The sequence below is a fragment of the Drosophila takahashii genome, chromosome 3L (genome assembly GCF_030179915.1).
Source record: "Drosophila takahashii strain IR98-3 E-12201 chromosome 3L, DtakHiC1v2, whole genome shotgun sequence".
NCBI classification, from domain to species: Eukaryota; Metazoa; Arthropoda; class Insecta; order Diptera; family Drosophilidae; genus Drosophila; species Drosophila takahashii.
The window spans coordinates 1,001,714-1,006,939 of record NC_091680.1 but is presented as its reverse complement, the minus strand read 5'-3'; the positions used below and the strand labels follow the sequence as shown (position 1 = coordinate 1,006,939).

The following is a 5,226-nucleotide window of genomic DNA, read 5'->3' as shown; positions in this document are numbered from 1 at the left end:
AAAATAAATTCGGTTATTTATGGACAGATATGATAAGTGTTCAAAAATTCATTGACTCCCAGTTATATATTATTCGTTTTGTTATAATAAATTTAATCTAATGGAATGGCAATGCATAATCATTTAAGCAGTCATATATTTAGTTGTAATTTTATTAAATTAATTTGTATAAATATCTAAAGTGATTCAATAATTTTTTTTAAAAGATACAATATAGGACTTGATATATTTTTTCACAGTGAAGTTTCCCATCTTAGAGCATTTACTCACCTTAGACTTCGCAGCTCCATCACCAAGCATCTCTATCTCGCTCTCTCGACCAAAACTCGGATCGGATCGGTCGGCATTAGTTCAAAGCTTTGTTACACGATATCGCTATATCGCTGTGTAGGCACACCAAACAACAAAAATCGACCATCGGAATGTGGAATGTGGTATTCATTGACAAAATCAGCTTTCAAAATGATCTCACTTGTATGAAAAACAGTCAAACCAAATCGAAAACCGGTTTCGTAGTCAAATCATTGAAGTTACAAACGTTTTTCGTTCGTTTTCCGTTTTTCCTCTGAGTTTTTTTTTGTTTTTTTGATCGTGGCCAGCTCTTTTATAAACATTAACATCTGTGTATCTGTATCTGTGCGTTTTTCACGCACGTGCCTGGCTCACATTTAATAACTATAATTAAAATGTATGTCAAGTCGACCGAAATTATATGCTGCCAGTTAACACTTTAAACGAGCGACAAGACGGGAAAAAAAGAAGCGAAAAAACGAACTCAAAAGATCTACAAGCGAGAATAAAAATACCTTGGGTAGCCTAAATATTTTCACACGCGCCGCAAGAGAAAAAATGATCTTAAGGTTTTAGTCTTTCTTTTTTTTTTGGTTTTTTTTGTTTAATAAAAATAGCACACAATTAGTGGCGCTGAGTTTTTGCTTTTCAGGGGGTTCGGGGGAGGGCATTTCGAACTGTAAAACGCTTTAGAGTTATCAAATTGGGGATTACATACCTTTATAAATAGTTTCTGCGCAGGCGCGCCCGTATTTCATCGATGGTATTCGTGTGGTGGTGTGTGTGGAATGCCTAACAACAAATACAAAATACACAATCTCCATTTAACAATCATTAATTTAGACGTCGTTCCAGGCGGGAGAGAGAGGGAAGCGTGCGAAGGGAACGGTGGCGCTGCTCCCGCGATGATCACACGCTGCTGGGAATGGCCTGGAAATCTGGAATGGGGAATGAATATGGGAATGGAAGCTGTGTGGGAAAGTATGCGCCTCTGCTGCCGCCTCTGCCGACGTCGGTGAAATAAACAAGACCAAAAACAACAACAACAAGGGGCCCCGAAAATTAGGTCAACATTTTTTCATTCACTCTTTTTTTTTTTTGTTTTTGTTGCTGCCATATTTCGACATACATATTTTGTGTGTTTAAGTTTTTAGGTATTTTTTTTTATTAACACAAACTTTCTATTGAGCGGGGAATAGTTTTTGTTTTTTCCCCCTTTTTCTCCTTTTTTCCACTCTTTGCAGCCACACACGAACTTCAGCAGACCGTAGCATTAACCGTTAGCTTTTTATAGCACATTTTATGGCAATCCGACGGGCGGAACTTGACAATACAAATATCATTTTTAATTGACATTTATGATGTGGTATAAAAACGCTCAGTTTGCCCTCTGCCCGTGTAACTCCTTCGTTTCTCGAATGCAAATTGATCGATGTCTTATCGATGACTCCAGTTAAAGGGTTATTTTTTCAGCTGACTACGGTTTCCACGATGAACTGCAAAATAAACGGGATAAATGAGAGCAAAAAGATAACTATAGCACACTATGACTTTCGACTTTCGATATTATCAATTATTTGATGATCTCTTGATCACCTAACATACATCCTTTTAAAGGATATTTTTTTTTAAGAAACTTATTTCACTACTTTTCCCTTAATTTTTTTCTCCCAGTGTCTTGCTGCTCCCTTTGCGCCGTCCCGCTCGCACCCGCTCCCTCTCCCACTCCCAGTCGCTCTGTAAAACGGTTCTTCTGCTTGTCGCTCCTTCTCTTTCCGCCACTATTGCCGTCTCGCCTGTCTGGCAGCCGCATTCTATGCTGGTGGTTGACTTGTTCGTTGTTGTTTTGTGCTGAGTGATGCAACTTTTATGGCTGTTCCCGTTTCTGTTCCCATTCCGCTGGCTCGCTGTTCCCGGCGAAGGTTAGGATCGCTTGGAGGAATCGTCGAGAAAATAAAACTGGTCTCGGTCTCGAAAACCCACGCTCGATCGCATGACTCACGCTTGAAAAATTTCAATTTGAATTTCTAAATAACACTCACACACTCGCACAGCATCCAATTTCAGCCAATAAACGAGATTGGTGTGCGAGTGTTGGTGTGTGAATTCCGACTTACGAGTGTTCCCAGCGAAGGTTAGGTTTTATTTGTTGTAGTTTTTTTTTTTGGGATGTCATTCGGCCGACGTCAAACAGTCTAAAAACCAAAAACCAGTTTTGAAGACATATTTTTCTATTTGCTGCGGCCGCTCGTTCTTCTTCTTCTTCTGCATTCCACACACATACACTGGCACACTGAGTTCGAGTTCGAGTTTAGTTTTCCACTTTCCCCCGCTCCTTGCGCTCTTCCAGTGTTATTTGAACTCTCTGGAATGCGGTTGTCTGCGCTCTGCTCTGCTTGGAACCTCCTCTTCTTCTTTTTCCTCGCTGGAACAAACGATATTTCTTGGTGCCTGATTAAGTTTCGAGGATATTTCGGCGGCGCTTGAGCGATATCTCTATCCCTTTCACTCGCACGACTGAGAGTATCGTTATTTTTAAAGGTGGGTTTTGAGTTTCGGTTTCAGTTTCTGTTTCTGTTTTATTTTTTAAACGCCAGTTCAATATTGACTGTTCACACTCTGGCATTTATTTTCTCGGCTCGGTTTTATTGCGCGAAGAGCTGCACGACCATGCGGCTGAACGAAAATTTACTGAATGAAATTTCTTTTCTTTTGCGCCGATCTTTCGTCTTGCGTTGGAATTCGGAGTCGGCCGCGGCAGAGCAGCGACAGCGGCAGCAGCGTCGGCGGCGGCAGAGGCGTCGGCCGAGGCAGCGACTTCGAAAAAAAGTTGTACCTTTCGAAAGTCGTTTTCGTGTGTGTGTTTGTATCTGTGTGTGTGTGTATCTGCTGGATCTGTCGGTGTGCTAGAAAGTTTCGATACCGAACTATGTTTGAAGTCGCATGCATAAGAAACTTACAAAACGGCATTCCACAAACAAACTGAAACTGCCCCTTCCAGTCTTCCCCCCCTTCCAGCCCCTTTCAGCCGTCCAATCTTCCAAGCCGGCGAGAAAAGTATCTCTGTATCTGCATCTGTATCTGTATCTGTGCTACTTTTGCATTTTGTCACAACATAGCTGCCTCTCTTTCCCGCAACCGAAAATTCTTCAGCCTCTTCTTCTTGCCTCTTTCCTATATGTTGTAATCTACGGAACAATAAAAAATGTTGTGTGGCTTTCGTAAGTGTCTTTTTGGAATTTTTTTTGTTTTTGGTTTTTGTGTGTTTGTAGCTGGTGGCGTTCTGTGTTTTTTTTTGTTTTCTGTTTTTCGTAAACAACTCACCAATACTGTGGAAAATTCGTCATTGAACGGTAAAAAAACACAAAAATTCCAACGTGTTTGACTTTGTCTCTAGACAATCTCGCTCGTGTGTGTGGATTTTTTCAATTACAAGTTTGTAAATGGAATTTCTGAACTTTATGTGAACGAGGTCATTTACAACACACACACACACATACTGTTGAAAGAAGGGCGCGGGGCTAAGGTTGCTCAGGGAATTTTTGTTATATTCGTCATGAACTTATTTATAGGAAATTCCATAGGCTTTACTTGTTATTTATGGCTGCAGATCGCTGGGGGGATATTTATATAGGGTCTGAAAAGCGGGGGAGTATCGCAACGTATCGGTCGGCTGACATGCATATCAAATGCCAAATGGGACAATCCCCAACTGCCAGGGAAATATCACGAAGACGGAACTGAAGTGATCGGGGGGTTCCAGAAGGTATTTCTAAGATTAAATGCATCAGATCTGCTCAAAGGTCGATTCGGAGCTTAGAAAAACATTCATTCTGGTAAGGGAAAATAAAGAATACTTTTTATAAAAAAAAAGACTTGTATTTAAGGATTCCTCTCAAATAAATAATAAAAAAAATTAAAAATAAATTTAATAACACAAAAAATAATACTCCTTCCGGGTTACGAAAATATTTACTTCCATTTTATAACCCACGATAATGATTCAGATTCCTTGAGCTCGCGACTTTGCACCTTTCGTTTGATTAGCGATTCCTTGAATTCTGCGGGGCGCCAGGTGTATTTGTAATCGGTAGCACAATCAACCCAATCAATCCAGCCAACTGTCCCATATCAATGCAATCCATTGACAAGCTTTCGTAGCTCCCCGCACTCCGATGAAAAGTAACTCGGTTGCTGGACGATCGTCTGAGTGATAAGGTTTTCGGGGCGGCTACTTGACGCAAGAATTTCTGGAATTTCGAAAGTGTCCGCATACACGACGCACCGCACACACCGCACACACCTGTAAAGTCAACCGACCCCTCGGAAAAAACGGAAAAAATGCCCAAGCCAGACCATTCCGGCCAGACACAAAGCACGCGCTCAATCTACGGCTTATCAAAAGGCCCACGATAGGCCCATTTAAAGGCCAAACTATAAATGACATGTGATGCCATAGCCCCATAGCCGCAGACCCACCAAGGGTACATAAAAAATGCTCAAGTTTGAGTCACATGCTTAACACTTACCGGCCAGAAAAAAAAGGAGAAGATGGAGAGAGACGGCCTCTGGCGGAAATGGAAATTGTAGTTTCTGACTCCTCTGAAAAGAAAATGTAAAAACAAAAAGAAAATCAACAACTGAGATCTCGATTTCCCAATCGAAAGCTTTTTGGACTTTCGACTGTTTGTACTATTTACAACGTTCAACGTCAAGACCATAAAAATAATTAATACACCTTATCAGCGGGCTGTGAGGAGGGGGAGAAATACCACTTGAAGACCCCTGGAAGTTGAGGCCCCCACCTATGACGTGGAGGCATTGGCATTACTCTTTTTATTTATTTTTTATACGCGTTGCATGGTCAACGATCGTACGGTAGATCCGATCCGATTCGATGGCAAAGAATTCCCCCCTTCGGTGTAATTACTTTTG

General features: G+C 41.2%; 1 long non-coding RNA gene across 1 annotated transcript; it reads right to left on the bottom strand.

Annotated features, from left to right (window-relative positions):
- Positions 1–2,385: 2,385 nt before the first annotated feature.
- LOC138912925 (uncharacterized) lies at positions 2,386–4,030 on the bottom strand. The gene is made up of 2 exons (XR_011418497.1): positions 3,616–4,030; positions 2,386–3,479 (listed from the first exon to the last, which is right to left on the bottom strand). It is a non-coding gene; the product is annotated as an uncharacterized lncRNA (long non-coding RNA).
- Between the last annotated feature and the right edge of the window lie 1,196 nt (positions 4,031–5,226).